This window comes from Danio rerio, chromosome 17 (genome assembly GCF_049306965.1).
Source record: "Danio rerio strain Tuebingen ecotype United States chromosome 17, GRCz12tu, whole genome shotgun sequence".
Classification (NCBI taxonomy): Eukaryota; Metazoa; Chordata; class Actinopteri; order Cypriniformes; family Danionidae; genus Danio; species Danio rerio.
The window spans coordinates 18,492,166-18,517,730 of NC_133192.1; the positions used below are offsets into that span (position 1 = coordinate 18,492,166).

General features: G+C 34.8%; 1 protein-coding gene and 1 long non-coding RNA gene across 27 annotated transcripts in view; both read right to left on the reverse strand.

The window, feature by feature from the left end:
- Nucleotides 1-25,565, reverse strand: part of nrxn3a (neurexin 3a) — a 546,951-nt gene that overhangs the window by 323,339 nt on the left and 198,047 nt on the right. The window lies entirely within an intron of this gene.
- On the reverse strand, nucleotides 19,961-22,794 carry LOC141378539 (uncharacterized). The gene is made up of 2 exons (XR_012393307.1): nucleotides 21,936-22,794; nucleotides 19,961-21,575 (listed from the first exon to the last, which is right to left on the reverse strand). It is a non-coding gene; the product is annotated as an uncharacterized lncRNA (long non-coding RNA).

The window sequence follows — 25,565 nt, forward strand, 5'->3', positions numbered from 1 at the left end:
GTAAAAACCTCCAGCATGCTCATCTCAAATCTGCTTATCATTAATGAATGCCACATACCATACTGTCACAGTCTCTTCTTCCAAAAACACAGCCTTATCGGAGACTCCAGGGTTGAACAATTGAGATGACAGCACGGATAAACTTGTCAGTTACATAAATGTGCTACGGACAACATGTCACATTGAGTCTCACACATTCAGCAGGAGTTCTAACGATACGAGGATGAGAAATGATATTACGGAGGCCGTTTTTGTTTGCTTTCCAGGCTTGTCCTCCCCGAGCCTGCTCGTGTTGGCTTTATTGATCTGACAAGGATGCCATATTCTATAAACACATTACACAAGGGGGAAAAGAACATCACATGTACTCAGATTACACTCCGCATGATAACTAATGCGTTTCAGGAAGATGAGGTCTGGAGTTCACAAGCAAAAAAAATGCTGTAAAGCCTCTTAAGAGGGAAGGGAAAATGGCGGCGTATGCCAGGGCTGATTCTCCGAGCGGTGGAGGTAAACAGGTCTTATTACTGAACAGAGCAGGTTGGAGGTGATCTCAGAGAGACATTAGAGGTAAATTTAGCCCGGCTCTCTCCACGGTCACATTGAACCCATGGAAAGGGTAAAGCTTTGGCCTGCATCCATATAGAATCCTTTTCAAAGCCCACCGCTTCTGCCTCTCATTACACCTGCAGGAGAAACAGACCCACTGCCTCAGACCAAACACGGCTATAGTATGAATTATTCAAGAGCGAAGGTAGAATTGCAATACAGGTGGAGATACACCCAACTTTAGCAGTGGGCAAAACTCCCCAGGAACAGTCCAGGCAAGGTTCTGAGGAAGCAGCCAAGCGCCATCCAGGCAAACTCTCTCAGGGAGTAACATGACAAGCCATTTGCTCCAAGGAGCGAAAATACCAGAAACAATGTGCGAATTACTGATGGCTGAACCATTTACCTTCAGTCCTTCAGAACCCTGGTGATGCCGTGCCAAAAGTAGCTCCTAAGGCTTCAAAGGCACCAAGCTGTCTAATACACCAAAGGCAGTGTGATTTATCAAATGACTATAGAAGAGGACACAAAAAGGACATTTGGAAACAAGGGACTTCAGAGGTACTAGACTTTGTGTATACAATGGAACATCTGCCACTCTGATCCAGTTGAGTGGTGAAAGGTCTGAAGAACTACAAACAGAAAGACTAGAATCTGAAATGGATCAACATTTAAATTCAAAGAGTTGCTCCAATGATGACCTTGCCAAAGTTACAGAATGGACAGCACTGCATTTGTGATGTTGACGTATGGGTCGACCCAAGCTCGGAAGCTGACCTTGAGTGAATGCTTAAGAAAATTGAAAATATATAAAGTAAAATAAAGAAGAACAAGTCAGCCAAACCTCGTCCTTTCCTGGGAGAAAAGCCAAGGCATGAAAATTGGTCCCGCTTGACCTTTGATGTCTGTACAAATCACCCTCCATATTCTTGATCTCTCTTGCTCCCGCACTCATCAGTATTATCTTTTCCTCCTTATCAACCAGTCTTTGGCAAATGTTTCCCCTGGCCTAGAAATAGTGTTTTAATACCTACACCTTTTCTTTTTTTTACCCTGTGCATCTGCACCTGCAGCAGCTTGTGCCTTCCAACCATAAAAATGCTGGCCTGTGTCTCACCTTTTATATCACAATCTATTTATCACGGCACTCTCTAAAAGAAGCCATCTGTCAGCGAAGTGCTTTGGAAATTCATCTAAACGACTGTGAAGGAACTTTATTATCCTGGGAGGAGTAAAAAAAAAAAAGGTTCTTGAGCATCAAAGTGATCACCTTCAACAATGACGATGAGGATAGGACGTTGCTACTTAAAGTTCAGGTCTTACTGGAAGCTATCTACACTACGGATTATAATTTGATGATCTTCCATAACCCAAACGGGATTGGGAAGCAGGACGGGTCACTCAGTTTCAGATTCAGCTCAACATACTGAACCACTAGAATAACTGCATTTTAAAAATAGCTAGGTAAAGGATGAAATTAGTTATTTTCAAGCATCAAAGCAACTATATATATATATATGGTTTACCTTTTAACTTCAATTTTAGGAAGATAAAAGTCTGAGAAAGGCTGTTACAATCTCAGTTAAAGTGTTACAATAATGACTGTACACTGACTGTGTTTTATGTATTGTAAATTTGAAGTAGACTCTTGGTTAAATTTCTTTAACCAAGTTCACTAAAAATCAACAAACAAAAATGCTGTCTGAAAAAGTGTCAAGACAAAAACCCAGCAGACACACAAAATCAAAAGACGTTAATATTATATTAGATTTAGGTCATGACATCAAGTGACCAAAATTCAATGTCTAGCCAGTGTCTAAGGACAACAGTATGTTGACGTCCCGTAACAACGCCAAATTATGTTGATATTTGGTTGATTTAGGTTGTGTTGGAAAGCGACCAAAATCCAACATCTGCTAGACGTTATAGTGATAACGTTCACACAACGTCAAGGTGTAACATGAGTAGATGTTGATATTTAGTTGATTTTAGTTCGGATGTTGGACACCGACGTTGGCCATTGGGTTTTGATGTCAACCCGATTCTTATTTCCAAACAAAATACAACATCCCCACATCGTTGGGGTACAGCGTCAATATGACATCATGTTGACATCCTGTGCCTGCAGGGAATGTACTATTTTTTTAAGCTTACAATGGAAGTGAACTAGCTCCAAAAAATAAAAATAAATAAATAAATAAAATGTGATATATTCATGAAACCTGGCAAAAATTGTATTAACATACAGTACTATGCATATGTATAATTTTAAGGGGGTTTTAAATTCAAAATTTGCATTATTTATCTTGCTAGCGCACATTGCTATTCTTTAGTAGCACAATTATGCCTTGCAAGTTAATCAATAGAAATAAACGTTGATTCTGATGTTGAATTATGACCATTTGCTTCATGTTTGGAGTGGTGGTTCTTCTATGTTGATGACAGTTTGATGACTTTAGCCAAAATATTCTTAATCACAACCCCTTTACAGTTAGTTTGCTACAAGGTAATGATGCACAAAAACAAATCCCTGCCCTCTACTCAATATTTCGTTATTTTATGGTTCATGTGCATATTAATTGTGCTTCTGTTTAATTTTTAGAGCTAGGCAATCTTATTAAATGGAAATACAAGACATATTACTTTGTTTTTTGAAACCACATGAATAAAAATAAAAAACTATACCGAAAGAAATGTCTTTTTATATATATAGCAACGTTCCTAATGCATAGCATGTTCCCATTGATTTTCAGGTCAGAAGGACTCCTCTGTGGTCATTTTAACAGGGAAAGTTGGTCTAGGTCAAGAATAAAGCATAAATATTAAAGACTCCTCTGTTTTTTTCTGTACCTCCGCCCAAGCAGAAAAACTCCGGCCTTGTACGAGTCATCCGTCAGAGTCTGCATGCATTCTGGAGATGACGTCCCTAAAATGACTCCGCTGAATTTCCATTTTCAGTTGTGGCTGACTGGGGAGGATATTAGCAAACATGACAGCCATCTAAAAACAATAAATAACTTACAAGGTTAACGGAATTGAGCTTTCTTTTTCCACTTTAAATTATTCATTGTACATAATCCTGCAGGGGAACTACCTCTTTCATCTTAAGCTGTTCCTCCCTCTAAAAAAGTGCCTAAGAGACTTCAAAAATATATATATATATATATAAATTTAAAACACCTGCGCAAAGGGATCTGAGAGAAACCCAAAGCCAAATTGACAGCTCGGATGTGAGACCCTAAAATATGCAGCAGTATGTTTAGCACATCTGGATGTTTTTGCTTGAGACATGAAAACGCAAAAATTCTCTTGCAAGCACAATGCATGTCTGTCAACTCACTATTCTCAATGGCTTATGAAGATGAGCATGACATGATGCATGACCATTCAGAAAAGTGACAAATTGCCAGCAATGCCCAACACTTACTGACAGGAAACAAACATTTAATCACCTTGTTGAAAAATAATATATTAGCAAAATTATTACAAAGGTTTCTTAAAGTTCAGATCTTACTCAAAGCTATCTCCACGACGAATCATCATTTTATAATTTTATATACCCCAAAATAAGATTGGGAAACAATACAAGTCACATTCAGCTCAACACATTCAACCTTTAATTTAGGAATGTCTAGGTAAAAGATGAAAATGTGTTATTTTCATGCATCAAGACAATAAATATTTGATACAGCTTCATATTTCCATACATTCAAATATGCCATTTTACTTCCACTATGAGAAAAAAAAAAGTTGACAAAGGCTGTTATGTTGCCAGATAAAGTGTTCAACTGGTTTACTGTGACCATGATTTTATATGTATTGTGAATTTTACATGTGTTGTGAACAAAATGTTTTACCACTTTCACAAAAAAATAAAATAAAAATCAACAAATAAATGAATAAATAAAAATGCCGTAAATATGCGATATGCCTTAAAAAAATCCAAATTTGTTAGACATTATTTAATGTGTGAACGGATAAAAAGTATGTACAGAATTTTTAAACTTACAATGGAAGTCAACAAGAAAAGAAATGATAAAAAAACAACTCTTCAGATACCACACTTTTTTCACTAAAAAGTGAAAAAGAGACATCAAAAATGTTCAAAAAACCTGCGCAAAGGGATCTGAGAGAAACCCGAAGCCAAATTGACAGCTCGCATGTGAGACCCTAAAACACGCAGCAGCATAACAAGCACATCTGGATGTTTTTTTTTTAGATATGAAAACGTAAAACGCTCTTGCAAACACAATAGATGTCTGTCAATTCACTATTATTGATGGCTCATGAAGATGTTTCATGATGCATGACGATTCAGAAAAGTGACAGATTGACAAAGCCTAGCATTTACTGACATGAAACAAATATTTAACAACCTTAAAAATGTATATACCTAGGTAAAAAAAAAAAAAAAATTTCAAGCATCAAGACAATAAATTTGTGATAAAGCTTAATATTTCCATACATTCAAATATGCCCTGCATGACTCTTTACTTCCACTATAAGAGAAAAAGGTTGACAAAGGCTGTTTTGATGCCAGATAAAGGATTTAACTGGTTTACTTTGACTATAATTTTATATGTATTGTGAATTGTACATGTATGGGGAACAAAGTGTCTAACCAAATTCATGTATTAAATTCAAAAACATGTTTTACGCCCCAAAACATCCAGATTTCTGAGAATTTTTTTCATGTAAACAGATAAACAAAATGTAAAATTTTTAAACTTACAATGAAAGTCATCAAGAATCAAAATAATAATAAAAAAAAAAAACTCTTCAGATATCACGATTGTTTCCTCTAAAAAATGCCTAAATGCCTGTGTACTGCGGGACGCTTTTTGCCCGTGTTTTCCGCCTTGTGACTAAATAAAGGGCGTCAATGTGATCGTGCACACCAACGCACAAAACGGCAGGCGCAAAAGCCTCATTTTAAAAAAGAAAGCCTCATGCTCGTTTTTTTTTTTTTTTTTTTTTGACGCGCCACGTCAAAACCTTCGTCTCCAATCAGATTGGCACTTTTGTTCATGTGTACAGAGCTGCTGAAGTTACAGTAAACAACCCTTGGAGGCACTCAAGCGCAAAACTGTCAATGCAAGCGCACATTGAAGGAGATGCCCAGAGGTGATATGAACGTGGAGCTGCTTATTGCTCTGTGAACAATGATCATTCCTTCATCGCTAGAGCTGGAGCTGCTACTTGAACCATACATGCTTGTTCGAGTCACCAGTCAACTTTAACAACAAGCATGTGAACTTCCTCTCTTCCTCTTTTGTGTTATAAGCGGGGTGTCAGAAGCTTAAAGTTGTGTAGCGCCATTTAACGTCAAGGAGTGATTTTGCATACTCTTCTGCTTGACTCCAGTGAAAATCAATTGGGTTTGAATACGGAAAAACGTCTCGAAAAATGCTGACGATAAACACAAAACGAAAAGGGTCCAGGTGTGTACGAGCCTTTGGAGATCTAAAAAAATACCTTCGCAAAGGGATCTGGAGAAACCCAAAGCAAAATTGACAGCTCCCAGCATAATAAACACATCAGTTTTTTTTTTTTTTTTTTTTGCATGAGACATGAAAACGTAAAACGCTCTTGCAAACACAATGCATGTCTGTCAACTCACTATTCTCGATGGCTCATGAAGACGTTTCATGATGCTTGATGATTCAGAAAAGTGACAGATTGGCTTTGCCACTTACTGACAGGAAACAAACATTTAATCGCCTTGTTAAAGAAAACAACACATTAGCAGAAACATTAAAGTGGGAATTACAGTTTGGGTTCTCGTCTCCAAATATGGCCGCGCCTCTGACTGAGAGCTGAGCATGAACAGAGGGTCTCCCCTCTCTTGTTCTTGTGTAAGTAAGGCCTTGAACACCTTTGTAATTAGTCACACCACCTGGACTTTTACTGGCGCTGCTCAACGTACCTCGACTAATTATTGTGGACTCATTAGCCGGTGCTGGCTGCAAAGCGAATGGCCATTAAAATGCTGCTGGTAAATCAGTTCTGTGGAGCAAAATAGAAGGATGGAGACAAGAGTTTGGATAAGGGGATATGCATGTGCAGTGATGCTTTGAAGATGGGACTGCATCTGTCATTCTGTGGGGAACAAAATAATGACATCATGATGACATCAGAGGTGAGAAATAGCTTTAAGGGAATGCTATAGTGAAAAGAAAAATCCCTGGAACTTGTGAAATCACTCGCAAATTCCACCCAGCTAGTGCATACTTACAGAACCGAGTATAAACTGCTTGAGAAAAAGCCTTGAAGAAGTTCAAATAAGCATTATCCATTTTATCCTAGCCGAGAGGTTTCCGATAATTAGAGGCAGAGATGTGATGCAACATTAAGCACAGTATTTAAAGCGGCTGATGCAGAGATCGATGCGATTTGCCAAATTCCTTTTGAATGTGTGCTGCAGTAATGCTAAAAAACAACAAAGCATCTGCTTTATTATCTCTGAAAACATTAGGGTAGGCAAAAAAATACATTCTGGCAGGCGGGGGGAGACGCTGTATTCAGCTTACTCCAACAATGGGAAAAGAAAAAAGGTATTCAGATGCCAGTTATAGACAAATTCATGAGAACAGGCGATCCAGAGCTGAAAGAAATCATTGAGAGTAATAAGACAATTTAAAATGCTACTAAAATGGCCAGTGGTATTGCTTTAGGTTAGCACGTTGGTGGTTTATGAAGATGAACGTTCAGCCAGAAGCAACCGCGCCTATATAAGAGGAGTCTTCGACATTATTGCTGTCTGTTCTCTGCCATAATTGGCATATGGTATATGAGATAGAGCAACTTTATGAAGGAGACTAAATAAAATAATAAAGAGAATTCTAGCAAAGTTTTGAAGCTTTTACTATTGTTGGTTGTAAGCCTTGAGCTTGCTGCTATACACACAAACTTGGACAAAATTACGTTATAGCTAATACAATCAGATTAAATTTACAATTGTACACTTTGTTTATTATACTGTATCTATCGTGTAGTTAGCTTTATTTATTAATGGCCCATAAGCTGATTCTTTATGAAGATTATCAGATACAAAACTTTATAAAGATTCAGATACAAAACTTGCCTCACAGCAAGAAGGTCACTGGTTCGAGTCTTGACTGGCCCAGCTGCCATTTCTGTGTGCAGTTTGCATGTTTTTCCTTTTTGAAAAGTTGCTGCTGACAAATGATTCTGTCAATTCCTGTGACATTTTGACATTAGATAACATGGTATTTTGCATATCGATCTAATTTTGTATCAATTCAGTATCTATTTTATACAAAATCTCTACATTATTTATAATAAAATGTATTTAATATCAGCCAAAATGTGACTGAAACTGACACTTAAAATTAAGGGCAATTGCTAAATTAATGTTCAAATAAAATTTCAGAACATATAGGCTTTACATACATATTATAATGAAGCAGTTCACTGCTGCAAGAATAGCTCAATACGAGTAGGAAAACTGCTTTCGTCAAGTAATTCCATGGGGTCCTTAAGGTTGTTTGAATTAAATTAACTCGTCTAGATCAAATGCATTAAGTTCATTACAAGTCTGTTCCCATTCACACAGTATTGACAGAATTAGCATACACTTCTTGTTTAGTTGAATTAACTAAACAATTGCAGGACATAAGCGGGTGGCATTCGGGAGGAAAACCCTAATTCAGCTATATGGAGTGATGCTCTCTCACTTGCTCTCTCTCTCAAACCATCCATCCATCCATGCATCTATCTATCCCCAGTGCATCCTGAATCTATCTTATAGTGGATCAAAACCTATCATCAAGGTAGTTCTAAAACTAGTCAATGACACCTATTTGTGTCTTAGGATATGTATATATATATATATGTGTGTGTGTGTGTGTGTGTTTGTGTGTGTCTGTGTGTGTGTGTGTGTGTGTGTGTGTGTGTGTGTGTGTGTGTATATATATATATATATATATATATATATATATATATATATATATATATATATTGTAGTCAACATTTAAAGTGGATCATATATATATATATATATATATATATATATATATATATATATATATATATATATATATATATATATATATATAGACAAAGTAGACAAACTAACACATTTTAGACCAATTCCGCCTACATTTGGCATTGTCTATGTGATGAGAATGACAAAAACACATCTTAGTACAGGTGTAAACAGGCCCAGAGATGAGGTGTTCTTTTGTGATCATTTGACATGTTTATAGACTTCAAACTGATCCAGTTAAATGTGTTTTCAGCTACCTCTGGAAGTGGTCAAAAGTGTACAAGCTTTAAACATTTGAATTTGGGATCGGATTGACAAAAATGCATCTTTACTCTAATCTGAATACGTTTCACTTTATGTAAGGACCTTTTGAGCTAAAAAATAAATAATTTTTTTTTAAAAGCAGTCCACGTAAATATGTTTTATGTCAGAGCTCTAAAGCGGACAAACTTGAAATGATTTAAACCAGACTCATCATCCACTTGGGATCAGATTAACAACGATGCATTTTAACTCCATGTAAACAGGCACAGAGTTTAAGTTCCTATTTAGTGGCTATACCTTATCCAAATGCATTGAACTGCACTACACAAGCAATCAGCTGAATGTGTTTTCAACTACCTCTAAAAGTGGTCAAGCTCAAACCAATTCAGACCTTGTTTACGCCTGTATTCACTATCGCCCACTTGTGATCAGATTGACAAAAAGTCATTTTAACAGCAGATGTAAACACAACTAGAGATGCTGTGACATCTAAGCTGTTTTTGATCTATTTGAAATGTTTCCATCTGCAACGACTGATGAAAGTTCTGAAGAAAAAGGCGATATTTAAGCAGAATTTCAGCAGTGAGCTATAAGGTCGTACTTGTCCCTTGCTGTCAACATGTATGAAACACTAAGGTCCCCAAAGAAAATCTGTCTTCATTATGTCAATGTCCTAGTTTGGTTGCAGTGCTCCTGTGCACCAGGGTATATGCATAAGAGCACCTCCAGTCATTCAGCACTGAAGCAGAGAGAAGCCCTTTTCTGCTGCCTTCTGCTCTGTCTGGCATAGACAGCTCTGATTAATGGTCCCATTCTGTGGTAATTAATGCTTTCCAGAAGTGCTGCCCATCTTCGCGGGAACAATCTTCCACATTGGCATGACAGTGTGAGCAGCCAAAAGGGACGAGTTTAAGTAATCGCATTACATAGTGATGCAATTTAATAAGTGCCGAAAAAAACAAATAATCAATACAAGGAAAGGTATATGCATGTTTTAAGGTTGATGCATTTAAATAAAAAAAATAAAGTAAATAAATAAGGATTTTTTTTTTTCTTACCGTACTTAATCCATCGAGGTTATAGCTTACAGAATATCTCACATAGTGACCAAATTATTCTTCAAATGCTGACCAAAAAAGACCAAAAATAAATAAACCTGGTTAGCCTTTAGATAATCTAAGATTATTTTCTGATTTCTTTTTTTTATTAGGGCAAAATATCTTACATGACAACAGAATTAATTTTCAAATGCTGAACAAAAAGTTAATGTAAAAAATAATAATTAAATAAGCCTGATTACTACTCATTCATCTAGATCAGAGATGCCCTAACTAGGGCCCGTGGGCCAGAGTTGGCCACACTTTGTATTTCATTTGATCAGTTCACTATTCTTAATACTACAATATGCTGAAGCATTCATTAACAAGTTGTAAATAATTCTAGCCTAAAACATGAGCAGTAACACTCAAAAACAACAGTAATTATCATAGTATTTACCATAACCTGTAGGTAAATAGTGTAGCAATATATATATCAACATTCTTGGGATAACCAATTTAACAGGAGGATCTCGGGAGAGAAAAAGCACGAAAGGAAGAGGAAACACAAGACACAAATTGTGTCTGCATCATCTGACTGAGCGAGAGCAGATCATTCACACGTGAGCAGTGTTTTGAGTGCGTGGGACTGTGAGAAATTTTGCACGCGAGCAGTTTTGTCCACAAACAGTTAAATTTACAGGTAACTTGTAAAACTGCGCTTACAACATTTGTCAGTGAAATACCGACATATGCACGTACGTCCATCTCGCGAATGTACTGTCTTCTGCCATTTTCATCTAACTGCTACGGTTACTGCTAACCGGGCTGAGCCAATAGCCTCGGACCTCAAGCTCTGGGGCTGAAATCATTCCGTGTTTAAAGTAAAAAGTTCCAATAGCCAGAGGGAGATAAATGACAACACGCCTATATTCACTAACCACAAACAGGATATAAAACTTACTTGCAGTATTTTTTATTTGTAAATGTCTTGCAGGCAAAAAGTTTGTTGTTGCTGAAAATGTACCGAGTAAAATATTACTGAAAATGTATTACTAATGCTTTACACTACTGCGTTACTGTAATTCTTTTTTTTTTTTTTAAGCATTACTCCCAACACTGATCATTACACTCCTATCTATATCCCCTCACCTTCTCCTGCATTTTTTTTAAATCTACAGTAAAATCACACACAATAAAATAAATAAAAAAAATACAAGAGAAGATGAAGCATAATAAACCGCATCTCCGTTATTGGGTGGCAGAATACAGCAACCAAATTAATCTCCAAATACAGACCAAAAATTAAAAAATGCATAAGCCCAATAAATAAATAAACCTGACTGTAGTAAATCTATCACATTCACTCTGCTTTCATTCATTATAAGTGCATGAGGAGATCAATGGTTAATTCTTCAAAACACCTGACATGCTCTGAAACAAAAGAAAGAGCAAATTAAAAACAGAAGGATGAATGAGCGAGAGTTAAAGGCAGCCGATGGTATGGATAAGACGGAGCGGCCCTGTCTTTTTTTAATGCTGTTCTAATTGTGTTTTTGATTGAGAGCCAGAGCCGATCTGGAACTGCAGGATGAGGAAGATGAGACTCCATTCAGAACAGTCTTAAGTGACACACGACCTGATCAAAGGCAGTTGAGAGTTAGCGCTTCAATCAGAGCAGGATTGTGCAGATAAGAGAGCAGGAGAGAGGAGCTTTGACCATTCTCTGGCAACATGAAACAGATGACTTCCAGAAAAAAAACCCAATCGCAGTTGATTTTTTTTTAAAGCCTAGAGAAAAGACACCAGTTTTTTTTTTTTTCGCCTCTAACCATACTGTGGGCCTTTATCACATTCTTCTCTTGTTACAGCCCTCTTTAGTATCTCAGCTTTTATTTATATTTGTGGTATTGAGCTTCTAATTTAGATGCTGTAGACTGATTTGGAAAGGCTAATTTAGGTATTCAAGAGTAATCTGAACACAAATGTGAAATTAAAATAGAAAAATAGACTGACTGTTGTTTGTGGGAAAAAGACTAATACAGTATATACACTATCTGGCAAAAGTCTTGTCGCCTATCCAAGTTTTAGGAACAACAAATAATAGCTTGACTTCTAGTGGATCATTTGGTCTAAGAAGTGGCTTATATGAAAGGCAAAGGCCTCAAAAAATGGCTTATTTTACCAAAATACCATGATCATGCTTTGATTTTTAATTATTTAATTAGGAAAGTAAGTTCTGACTTTGCTGAGATAAAAGTTTAGACTAAAGTCAGTATAGACTAAAGTCAGTGCAGTGGAAAAAGAAATAATATTGTGTATGACTCCCAAGAGCTTGGACAACTGCATCCATACATCTCTGCAATAACTCAAATAACTTATTAATAAAGTCATCTGGAATGGCTAAGAACGTGTTCTTGCAGGACTCCCAGAGTTCAACAAGATTCTTTGGATTCATATGCAGTGCCTCCACCTTCATCTTACCCCAGACATGCTCAATAATGTTCATGTCTGATAACTGGGCTGGCCAATCCTGGAGCACCTTGACATTCTTTGCTTTCAGGAACTTTGATGTGGTGGCTTAAGTATGAGAAGGAGCGCTATCCTGCTGAAGAATTTGCCCTTTTCTGTGGTTTATAATGTAATGGGCAACACAAATGTCCTGATACCACAGGCTGTCGATGTTGCAATCCACTCTGCAGAACTCCTGCATGCCCCTATACTGAATGTAACCCCAGACCATGATTTTGCCTAGCACAGTATTGGGTAATTATTGCTATAGTAGTTGTATTACTGTAGCAACTATACAATTACCACAACAGATTAAATTCAAGTACTATAGTATGGTTCAGAAATACTTTAGTATTAACTTTACATTACTATAGTATATAGAAAAAGCTGAAATTATTATTTAAGTCTACACTTAAATTTTGCTAATAAAATTTTGTTCTAGATAGATAGATAGTTAGATAGATGATAGATAGATAGATGTAAATACTGTAGTAATGGTACTATAATAGAGTATGGTAGAAGTAAGTACAAAGAGATAGGCACATTTAAATACCAAAAGCACAAGTTTTTAGTTTTTCTAAAAGAAATACACCCTATCTCCTTCATTAGTTTGCAGAACATATCAATCAATGCTAGATAAAAAGTATAATAAGCAATAACAATGCACCTCAAAAGGTTACTTATTATAAGCAGCATGCAATTGATTCAAGCAACAAACCCGATTAGTTCAGAAGATGAAAAGTGATGTCACACAAACAAATACTACTAATAATAAAAGAGGGGGAAAAATAAATGACTATGATCCACTCCATTGAACTGGCAGAGGTGGAAAGACAACAAGATGATTAGAAACGGTGTAAAATGTGTGGCATTTGAGGCAGGGCAGAGATATTGATTGGCCACGTTTATGTGCTGGTACAGGGCATAATTTGTTTTTCCTGGAAATGCGTGGTGATGGATGGCTCCACTTGAGTGACTAAGCCTTAAAGCAAAGACCACTTCCCCCCCTCCCACAAGGTCACCTTGCCTGACCAAAAATGGATTTTTGCACACTACTATTTCTTTATGAGCCATATTGAATGAAGTTAGTCGTTGGAAATCATGTTTGATGGTCATGTCAGGCGCGTCTGTTGGTCGCACGCAATCCCGAGTAGGCACGCAGAGATCGTCAAATAAAGGTATCAGACGACAGTATTGATTCGGGATGGATTTCGCACGCTCTGGCTGAGACGTAGAGGAGTTCAAAGAATATACTGAGGTTTTAGAGAGGAAAAAAAGGAAAGATAAATAAATAGATTATGCTGAGATGCTTTATTGTGTTTCATGGTTTTCTCGGCGGAAGTGTGAGAGATCAAATAAACTTGCTTCAACTGAAGCGGTTCCTGTCCGTTCCTCTAAATACAGCCGTACGTCATTCCGCTTTTAAAGCTTATGGAGGCCTTGAAGGTGTCTAGTGCTAAACACATAAAGCCTCGATCATTACAGTAATACCAACGTTATTTTTCAATGTTATCGGGAAGGTTTGAGCACCAAATTGCCAGAGGATTAGACAGAGAGTAACCTGGATTTTCTCTAAACGTTCATCGCTTCAAAACCTACTGTATGCAGGGAGCTCATAACATTTTACTTGCATAAAACTTTAGGACGCAAAAATCATGCATTTATTTATTCATTCATTAATTTTCTTTTCGGCTTAGTCCCTTAGTCTATTCCGCCACAGCGGAATGAACCGCCAACTTATCCAGCACGTTTTTACGCAGCGGATGCCCTTCCAGCCGCAACCTATCCCTGGGAAACATCCACACACACTCATTCACACTCATACACTAAGGACAATTTAGCTTACCCAATTCACCTTTACCGCATGTCTTTGGACTGTGGGGGAAACCGGAGCACCCAGAAGAAACCCACACGTGCATTTATTTATTCATTCATTAATTCATTGCCTCACTCACACACAATTTTTACAGAATTGTAAGAGTTATAGATAGCAATGTTTACATAAAATTCTAAATTTTGAGTTTACTGTACGTAGTCTTGTCTTACATGGAGGATCAAATATGTACCCCCATGGTGTAAAAAAATATGTTATTTCATTATCAAAACATTTGTAAAAAAAAATGTTATACACTAAAATACAGCTTTTTAAAACTACTTATTTAAAAATGTATTAAAACTACCCAAATCTTAAGCTTTTTGGGGGGACAACTTGTTTTAGAATATGTTCAATCTACCTAAATTAGTAAAAATTAAGTTAACAATCAATTTGTGTTAGGACAACATGAAGGAATTGTGTGGAACCCAGCATTTTTCTACAGTGTACAGTAGTCCTTCACTATAATGCAGGTCACCTTTTGTGTCTCACAGTTTTGCAGATTTATTTATTTTTTTGTGCAATTTGACATGCTTTTTTTTTTTTTTTTTACAGTGCAGTGTTCTGCATCCTGATTGGTTGTAGACCAGTGTCAATCAATCTCTCACATGTCTCCTGTACAGTTTAGAATGCTTTTAACTTGTCAAATTAACATGAATCTTTGATCGCTACTAGTGGTCGCACACCAGATGCACAGCAGCACCATGCATTTTAGAATAGTTAACATAGGTTTATATCAGGGTACTGACACCGTCGCCGCAAGTCAGCGGCTGTCTGCGGTGTCTAGCTACGACTCAGGACACTGTCATGTGCGCGGCAAATGCAGTGTGATCAGTGACTGCAGGAAAAAGAACATTTTGCTGGATGCCAACATATTCGCACAAAAGCTTAAAAGCTTTATGAACATTTTGCTGACAACGATGAATGTTTGCACCTCACAACAGGTTTTGATCTGTGATTTCATTCTATAATACTGCACTAATTTTTCAACGAAATTTTGAATGAGAGTGTTTAAACGAGAGAAAAAAGTTAAAATGTTAATGCCAGTCTAAGAATAGTGTATAAAGTGTGCAGTATGGGGTTTTACAGCCTTAAAACATATATGATAGATGTAAAAAAAAATGATAAAGCTAACTACTTTTGGGTTATTTTGAAAACATAACTCCCGTGGTTAACAAGGGAGCACTATATTTAAGAATATTTCATAAAACACATGTCAACATGTCAATTAATAAACTACTGCATCATGAAAAAAATGTTTTGGGCCTAATTTTTTCAACGGAAATTTAAATAAAATTGTGATCATTTTGTTTGATAAGTTTTTTTTGTTTTGTTAGGAATATGTTTTATTCATTTATTTAGAGACTGAGCTTAATTAAACATTCAATTCAATTCATGTTTATTTCTATAGCGCTTTACAATGTAGATTGTGTCAAAGCAGCTTAACAAGTTCTAGTAAATTGAAACAGTGTCAGTCCAGATTTCAGAGTTGAAGTTCAGTTTAGTTAAGTGTGGTTTAGTTTTTACTGCTAAAAGTCCAAACAATGAAGAGCAAATGCATCGATGCAGTTCCAGAAGTCCCAAAACAAGCAAGCCATTGGTGACAATGGCGAAAACAAACTTCACCAATTGACAAAAGTGAAGGAAAACAAAACTCATGTAATTTATTTAATCTAAATTGCAAATATATAAATTCCTCACGGGTTTAATTAGTGTAAAGTAGAGAATGAAGGAATAATATGTTGACAGTGAACGTTTCAGGGTTTTTTTTCTTCATATTTACAGATTACTCAAAAGCTGCTGATCAGTAACATTATGGTTTAGTTAAAAATGCTATGACTTAGATAACGTGGTAACTCTTTACAATAAGGTTGTATTAGTTAATGTTAAGCATTGGCTAACATGATCAAACTATAAACAATATATTTATTACAGTATTTGTTCATGTTAGTTAATGAAAATAAAGTTGTTCATTGTTAGTTCAAATGAACTCACAGTGCATTAACTAATGTTAACAAGCACGAATGTGGATTTTAATAATGCATTAGTAAACTATGATTAATAAATGTTGTAGTTACAAGTACTGTTCATAGTTACTTCATGTTAATAAATACATTAGCTAATGTTAACTAATAAAACCTTATTGTAAAGTGTGACCAATAATGTTAATGTTTATGTCGCATAAATACATTTCAAGTCATTCATCATTCATGGAGCATTCAAACCCAGTAAATTCACATTTAAAATCTATACAAAAAATAAATGTAAAATGGCAGAGACAACATGCTGAATATTTCTTAGGCTAATAAATAATCTTTTTTTAAGAGTTGCTGTGTTTTACATTCTCTGCGCTTCATTTTTTCTTTTTTTCTGTTTATTTTAGTGTTGTACTTGCCATTTCTTTGTAATTAAGTCAAAAAAAAAATTCATTAGCCATTTTCCAATAGTGATTTTTCCAGTCTATTTACCTGTTACTTTAACAGCATACTAATATAACTCTAATGAAATCAATTACAGCAACAACAACAACCAAAAAAAAAAGCCTACCAGGGTTTGGAACAAAATGTGCTTTTGTGTACACTGGCTAATGGACAGTTATTAAAAACAAAAGCAATTAAAAAGAAAGTAGAGCCTATAAACAAAGCCCACCCTGCACTACGCTAGCTCATACAGTATATAATTCTGTTGACAGAAAGAGGGCCACCAGGTCGATTGAAAGAAATGAAGGATATTAAACCTTCTCCTATCGATCGGGCTGTATTTTTCAGACAGCTCCTTCAGCGCGCCATCGTTTCCTGCTTCACCGTAAACTAAAATAAAATAATAAACCGCCGCCAATGCAATTGCCGGGCTGAAGAGGGCAGAGCATAATCGCGCCACACATCATGAATACAGCGTGCGGTAATATTTCCTATGAACGCTCCAATCCATTTCCATTGTGCTGCTGGTTCTCTTTGAGGCTGTCAGATGAGGTCATTTCTCCCGTCTCACAGCTCTTTATCTTGTGTCAGGGGCCATCGGAAGTGCGGGACACCTGGGTGATGAATATGGACTCACATGAGCGATTCATCTTCCGCCACCACAGGTTTTTCATCAAGCACAGCATTTTTAACTCCGAGTCCAAGAAACGGCTCCACCCAGATAGCACAGCATGAGCTATGGCCCTTACACAAACCAGAAATCTGATGACCGATTCTTATGAGCAGCCCTAAACAAACACCAAGGCTTTCGACAGGCCATTTCCAAAGTGGATTTTTAGTCAATGTCAAAACCTTAGGAATTATATTCAAAATGAACAGGATGAAGTAAACATTGCTGCTGGCCCTTTGGTTTGCTTTTATTATGGTATATGCTGATTTCTCTGTATAAAATAAAGGTTCATTGTTGGGATCGAGTCTTCCCTGAATAGTTCTTTATGAAACCCAACTACTCTGGAACAATGACTAAAATTGAATTAAATGGACATCAGTAATCAAATTATTTGTCTTAATAAGACAATAATATGATTAAGGTATTTACATGAGTTGTTTTTTGAATGTTCCCTTCATGATCCTGTTTTACATGTTAAAGCACAAAATTCGATTAACATCATTGCGCCAATGCGCTATCCATATTTATACATGAGTTTCATGTAATTTCAATTTCTTTTTTTTTTTTTTTTGACTTTAACTGCAGTTTGGCACTTTTACTTTTATTCAGGAACATTTCATGCATGTTGCAAACTGATATTTTGGTATTATAATATTCTACGTAGTCTGTATAGTAATGCAAACATTTTTTTTGTAGAGCAAGTAGTTTGACTGTTTTCTGCCGTTCATTATTCTTAGTCATTTCTCCCATAGGCGACTGAATCGGAAGTTCTAAAACTATCACGAAAACTGACGCACTTCCGCATTTTTAAATGAGGTGAATAAAGTGAAATAACTAAACATAAACATAAAAGGCTGAGAAAACAGATTTCAGACAGCACTAAAAGGTTTTTGCAGCTGATTTTTTTAAATGTGTAAATCAAAGAACCCAAATAGATTTATTGCAATATACATGCCTAAAAATGTAAAATAAATTAATTAATTAATTTAAAAAAAAAGTAATTTTTGCAGTGATGCAAAATAGAACTCATTTAGGTTCCTTAAAGAACAATTTTTCCTGTTGTAAAAAGAAATAAAATTATTGATGCACAGAATATTTTGCCTACTGTATAATAACCTTGTGCAATGGAAAGAGTCTGTGAAGGTGAAATGTTTTTAAGTTACTATAAATGTCAATTTAAAAAAAAAATAACAGTGTAAAGAGAAGAACTGGTGTACTGCTAAAAAAAAGAAGTAGCAGATTGAAAAAACACTGTAAGAATGTGTGCATTAAATTCCTGTGAAGATTGTTTTTAAATTTAGAAAGATGCAATTAAAGTGCCATTATTTGTCCAAATAAATCTAGTTTCATAATAAATCTTTAAGAATATAGGCTGCAAATGCTGTTCCCACAGTGATGACATGAAAGCAGCATTTCTGGTCCCAAAAAACCTTCTATGGACATATCTTAAAATAAACATTATTATTCTTTAATTGTGTTGTGTATAACAAAAAGTTTCCCTGGGTGTTAAGGGGTCTTCATAGATCTATCAATGCAAATGAAGTACATTTCTTTTCTGGCGAGATTCTAACGTGCACATCTGATGGACATTTTACTATCCCATAAGCCATGAGAGAAGATTTATGAATGACAGCGGAGCGATGCAGCTGACTGTAGGTTGTATGATGACAACATGTCAAGTAGTAGTACATCCAAATTTCACTCATACTCATTGAAAAGTCATTTTTAATAGTCAGGGTGTATGTTTCAAACCAAAAGTAGTATCTGCTACATAGTATGCCGTTTTGGATGCAGCAAATCTCTTTATTCTCAACAAGTTATCTTTGATGTACTTTTTTGTTTTTATTCCATTTGTAAAGGTGCTGTGATCTGAACTGTTACAGTATGTTTTAGAAAATAGATGGTTCAGGTCATATAATTTAATGAGTTACGAGATTTTTTTTGTTCTTGAATGAACACTTGGTTTCACCATGGATAAAAAATAAAAATATTTTTTTTCAAGATTGAGATAATTCTGTAAGAAATAAAGACTTTATTATATTCTTAATTATATATATTAAAGTCAGAATTGAAAAAATGAACACACATACTGTATATTAGTAAGCCTTTTAACTCACAATTACAAGAAATAGAGTTAGAATTGAGTCAGAATTGTTTTGCACAACTCATACATTTCAAAATTGAGACTATATCTTATATTTTTATATATTGCAGTTACAAAAAAGTTCAAAATTTCGAAAAAAGAAGCTAAGTTGGAAAAAAATAGGTAGAATTGACAAAATGTGATAAATTAATGAGAACAAAAATGAGATATTATAAAATCTGTACACTCTCAGAACTTTGACTTTGCATCTCTCAATTTTAATGTTTAATCTTGTGACTATGAGCTTACAGTATATCTCGCAGTAATGAAGTAAGAGTAGAAAGAAATTTAAAAGAATTATGGGAAAGCCAAATCCAAAATTACAAAAAATAATAGCATTTCTGTGAAGGGGGGCTAAATTCATAAATGTTAATGCAAAATAAATAATTCTGAAATTGTAAATTGTGAAAGGTTAAAAATATTCAGAGGAATTTGATTGTAAGCAATAACCTTTTTCTACACTGAAAAAAATTAACAGGATTTACTTCTTTTTTTTTTTTTTTTTTTTTTGTTGGTTGCAAACAATTTATATAGGCTAAATTTGAACATGTTCAACTAAATTTGTTTGCCTAAATTCAGCCCAGGGGCGACACGGTGGCTCAGTGGTTAGCACAGTCGCCTCACAAGAAGAAGGTCACTGGTCCCAGCTGGGTCAGTTGGCATTTCTGTGTGGAGTTTGCATGTTCTCCCCATGTTGGCATGGGTTTCCTTCAGGTGCTCCTATTTCCCTCACAGTCCAAAAACATGAGCTATAGGTAAATTAAATTAACTAAATTGACCGTAGTGTATGTGTGTGCATGTGAGTTTATGGATGTTTCCCAGTATCTGCTGTGTAAAACATATGCTGGACAAGTTGGTGGTTCATTCCGCTGTGGTGACCCCAGATGAATAAAGGGACTGAGCCGAAAAAAATGAATGAATGAATGAAATCCAGCCTACCTTTAAAAAAATGTAGTAAATCCAATTAATCATTTTTTTCAGTGTACATGTATATTTTAATGACTAAAACCTGAAAGTTATAGAACTAATGCTGTTCTTGTCTTTATTTTTAGTTTTTTTTTTTTTTTCTAATAGTGTATGTTAAGTTTATGTTTTAGGTGAATCATTTCCAAGAACAATTCCAAATGCCTTCAATATTTCATCCCGACTTATTTGTTAATTGAATGACCATCCAACTGTAGCAAACCTTCAAAAACCTCTCACCGAAACCTCTAAGCACCACTAATTAAAAAAAAAAGAAAAGTCATTTGCAATACAGAAAGCCACTTCATAACTCTAGCCAAAGCATTTACACCCAGGTTAATTAAATCACAGAACATTTCCCGTTACTTAAGCCCACACTTGGCCTTCCCTCCATCTCTAATGCGTTTCTCTGTCTCTCCCCGCTGAGCCGTGTTGTCTGAGCACCACTACATTGGACACGAGATATAGCTGAAGTTACGTCCTTTGCTTTTGTTGCTGTCTTAATTGATGGTGTGGCTCAGACGGGTTCTCCTGTTTCTAATGGAGTGAGGAGAACACAGCTTTTGATGAAGTCTCGCTAGCAGCAGGGGCGTGAAGCGTCCTCCTCCTCCCCCTCTTTCCTCTCCAGCAAAAGACAGAGGAAAAGATTACCCAGACTCTGTTCATGTCAGACACACATGAGGGAAAACAAATCCATCCCTCCAGCATGTTACTTGTGTACCTGACGTCCCATTTATATATTTATGGAACAAATGTCGGACAACGATAGAATGCCTATGGGTATCGCTTAAATTATATTTTATGTTAACTCTGGTAATTAATGCTGAGGGAAAAACAAGAGGAAGAGAATCGCTTTGTTGTGCAACTACAGGCAATTTGTAAAGCCACTGAATTTCAACATGGAATATTTATCAGACTTGTGACTTTGTACTGTAACATAATGAACTGGAAGTTTAACTGCAGGATTTGTATTTAAATGTTCAGATTTTCATGTAATATTACCTGCAGGATTTGTGTATAAATGTTCAGATTTTCATGTAATATTACCTGCAGGATTTGTATTTAAATGTTCAGATTTTCATGTAATATTAACTGCAGGATTTGTATATAAATGTTCAGATTTTCATGTTATATTAACTGCAGGATTTGTATTTAAATGTTCAGATTTTCATGTAATATTAACTGCAGGATTTGTATATAAATGTTCAGATTTTCATGTAATATTAACTGCAGGATTTGTATATAAATGTTTAGATTTTCATTTTATATTAACTGCAGGATTTGTATTTAAATGTTCAGATTTTCATGTAATATTAACTGCAGGATTTGTATATAAATGTTCAGATTTTCATGTAATATTAACTGCAGGATTTGTGTATAAATGTTCAGATTTTCATGTAATATTAACTGCAGGATTTGTATTTAAATGTTCAGATTTTCATGTAATATTACCTGCAGGATTTGTATTTAAATGTTCAGATTTTCATGTAATATTACCTGCAGGATTTGTATATAAATGTTCAGATTTTCATGTTATATTAACTGCAGGATTTGTATATAAATGTTCAGATTTTCATGTAATATTAACTGCAGGATTTGTGTATAAATGTTCAGATTTTCATGTAATATTAACTGCAGGATTTGTATATAAATGTTCAGATTTTCATGTAATATTAACTGCAGGATTTGTGTATAAATGTTCAGATTTTCATGTAATATTAACTGCAGGATTTGTATATAAATGTTCAGATTTTCATGTAATATTACCTGCAGGATTTGTGTATAAATGTTCAGATTTTCGTGTTATATTAACTGCAGGATTTGTATATAAATGTTCAGATTTTCATGTAATATTAACTGCAGGATTTGTATATAAATGTTCAGATTTTCATGTAATATTAACTGCAGGATTTGTATATAAATGTTCAGATTTTCATGTAATATTACCTGCAGGATTTGTATATAAATGTTCAGATTTTCATGTTATATTAACTGCAGGATTTGTATATAAATGTTCAGATTTTCATGTAATATTAACTGCAGGATTTGTGTATAAATGTTCAGATTTTCATGTAATATTAACTGCAGGATTTGTATATAAATGTTCAGATTTTCGTGTAATATTAACTGCAGAATTTGTGTATAAATGTTCAGATTTTCGTGTAATATTAACTGCAGGATTTGTGTATGAATGTTCAGATTTTCATGTAATATTAACTGCAGGATTTGTGTATAAATGTTCAGATTTTCGTGTAATATTAACTGCAGGATTTGTGTATAAATGTTCAGATTTTCATGTAATATTAACTGCAGGATTTGTGTATAAATGTTCAGATTTTCATGTAATATTAACTGCCATCCATCCCTGCAGCGTGTTATACCTGATGGTTTTATTTATCTATTTATGGAACAAACATCGGACAATAATAGAATGCCTACGGGTAGCATTTAAAATATATTTTATGATAACTCTGATAATTAATGCTGAGGGAAAACAAGTGGAAAAGAATCGCTTTGTTTTGCAACTACAGGCAATTTGTAAAGCCATCGAATTTTACCATGAATATTTATCAGACTTGTGACTTACGTAACTATTAAGGACTGAAAGTTTAACTGCAGGTGTCTAAATGTTTTTGATGATTTTTTTAAATTATTTTTTTTTCAGTTTTCTTCTCAAAATTGACATCTATGGCATTTATCATGGAATTGCGACTTTTTATCTAAAACAATTGCGAGACTCTTCGGGCTCTATTTTGACGGTCCATACGCAAAACGGAAAGCGCAGGGCGCAAACGCATTCAGGGTGTGTCAGAATCCATATGTGCTAGTATGAGGACGGGAAAGTCCGCTTTTGCGCAATGGCGCATGGTCTAAAAGGGTTGAGTTTATTTTCTTAATGAGTTATAGGTGTGTTTTGAGAATAAACCAATCAGAGTCTCATCTCTCATTCCCTTTAAGAGCCAGCTTGCGACGCGCCAAGAGCGCATTTGCTATTTACATGACGTAAAGTAAGTTCACTTTCGCTTTTGCTCTCGTGGATAGGGAAACCTTTACCCACAGACATCAATTAGCCTATAAATAAGTACTTTTGTTTGTTAAGCACAAAGATTTGTTTCAAACTTTGTTCTAAATTTAGTTCTAATTTCCATCAAACGAATAAATGAACAATAATAATGAAGTGTGTTCACAAACCTGAGTTATTTCCAAATACACCTGCTATGCCCCATATGGTCTAAAACCTGACAGGTGGACAAATCTAAGCTTATTTTTAATAAAACAGATATAAATATCGATATAATAAATAATACTGCTAATAATAATAACATTATACAAAAGCAAATTGAATAAACTGAAAAAGCCTCCCGAGATAAAGGATTCAAGGCAGTGGTTTTTAAATGCTGTAGGCTAGAAAATAATATGTTTTGTAATATTTTAAATCTTTATATTTATATTCTATATATATCCTTATTATATCATATATATATATATATATATATATATATATATATATATATATATATATATATATATATATATATATATATATATATATATATATATATCTCCTTAATATTTTAATTCTTTTTCATAAGTAAAGATATTTGCGTATTGCTCTACATCTTGTGTGTAAGCAGTGTGTAGGCGAGGCGCACAACTAACGTGCTCTGCGCCAGACTTTAGACCGGGTTTGTTCTGGTCTAAAGAACAGACTATTACAGTTTCTCAAAATAGCAACGCGCCAAAACACGCATGCTTTTTTAGACCAGAACGCCTATGGGCGCACATATGAGCGCAAATGCATTTGCTATTTAAAAAGCGTGGCGCAACACCTCAAAATGACCCTTGCGCCAAGCTGAAAGTAACAAATAACAATTGCGTCTCGCCTTGCGCCACATTGCGCAGGGTGTATGATAGGGCCCTTCATGTCAGGCACACATTAGGCATAACAAATCCATTCCACCAGAAATTGTGTACCTGACGTATATATATATATATATATATATATATATATATATATATATATATATATATATCTCAAATGTTGGACAATGCCTATGGGCATCGCCTATAGGTATCGCTTAAATAATATTTTGTGTTATCTCTGGTAATTAACGTTGAAGGAAAACAAGAGAAAGGTTATTTTTCAATTAAACTCAAGTTTATTTGTATTTGTTTATTTCTTTATACAATCAAATTTGGAAAAGTTAAGGTTTTTAGTTACTTTAACTGTTAAAATTCATTAAATAGTAACTAATAAAGTTATTACATATAAACATATTCACCTACAGTTATATAGTGATGTCTGCGTGTACATGTTTAATGAAGTGTTTTGTGTATTAAGTGTATGTGTTTGTCCTTAAAGTCTTTTTTCTGCAACTTACAATTTTTTTTTTCCACTGAATTGTGACTTTGTATCTAATACTGTAATCTTGCAAAACTCTTCATGTCGGAAACGCACATGGGAAAACAAATCCATCCCTCCAGCATGTTTTCTTTGTACCTTTTGTTTCATATTAAGTATACACAGTATTTATGGGACAAATGTCAGACATCTATAGAATGGCTATGGGCATCATTTAAATACATTTATGTTAACTCTGGTAATTAATGCTAAGGGAAATCAAGAGGTAGATGATCACTTTGTTATGCAATTTGTAAAGCACACACACACACACACACACACACACACACACACACACACACACACACACACACACACACACACACACACACACACACACATATATATATATATATATATATATATATATATATATATATATATATATATATATATATATATATATATCACAGTGCGATATGACTGTCAAACAACAAAATTAAACAAAAATACTATCATATTTTAACCATATTAAAGTAATATCTTACTTCATTTCGTCACCTTGGAATTAAAAGGTTTTATCTGACATTTTTGTCAAAATTGAGTTATTGACATATTCTTATTAAATGGCAACTTATTTACAATATGGGATGTTTACATTAAGAGTTTTTAATAAAAATAAATAAATGTTACGCACATACTGTTTGCTAGGGAATGCAAAAACTTTGAAGCTCATCTCAGAATCTTTCAGAATGCAGATAGAACCTTATTAATTAATTTCAAGG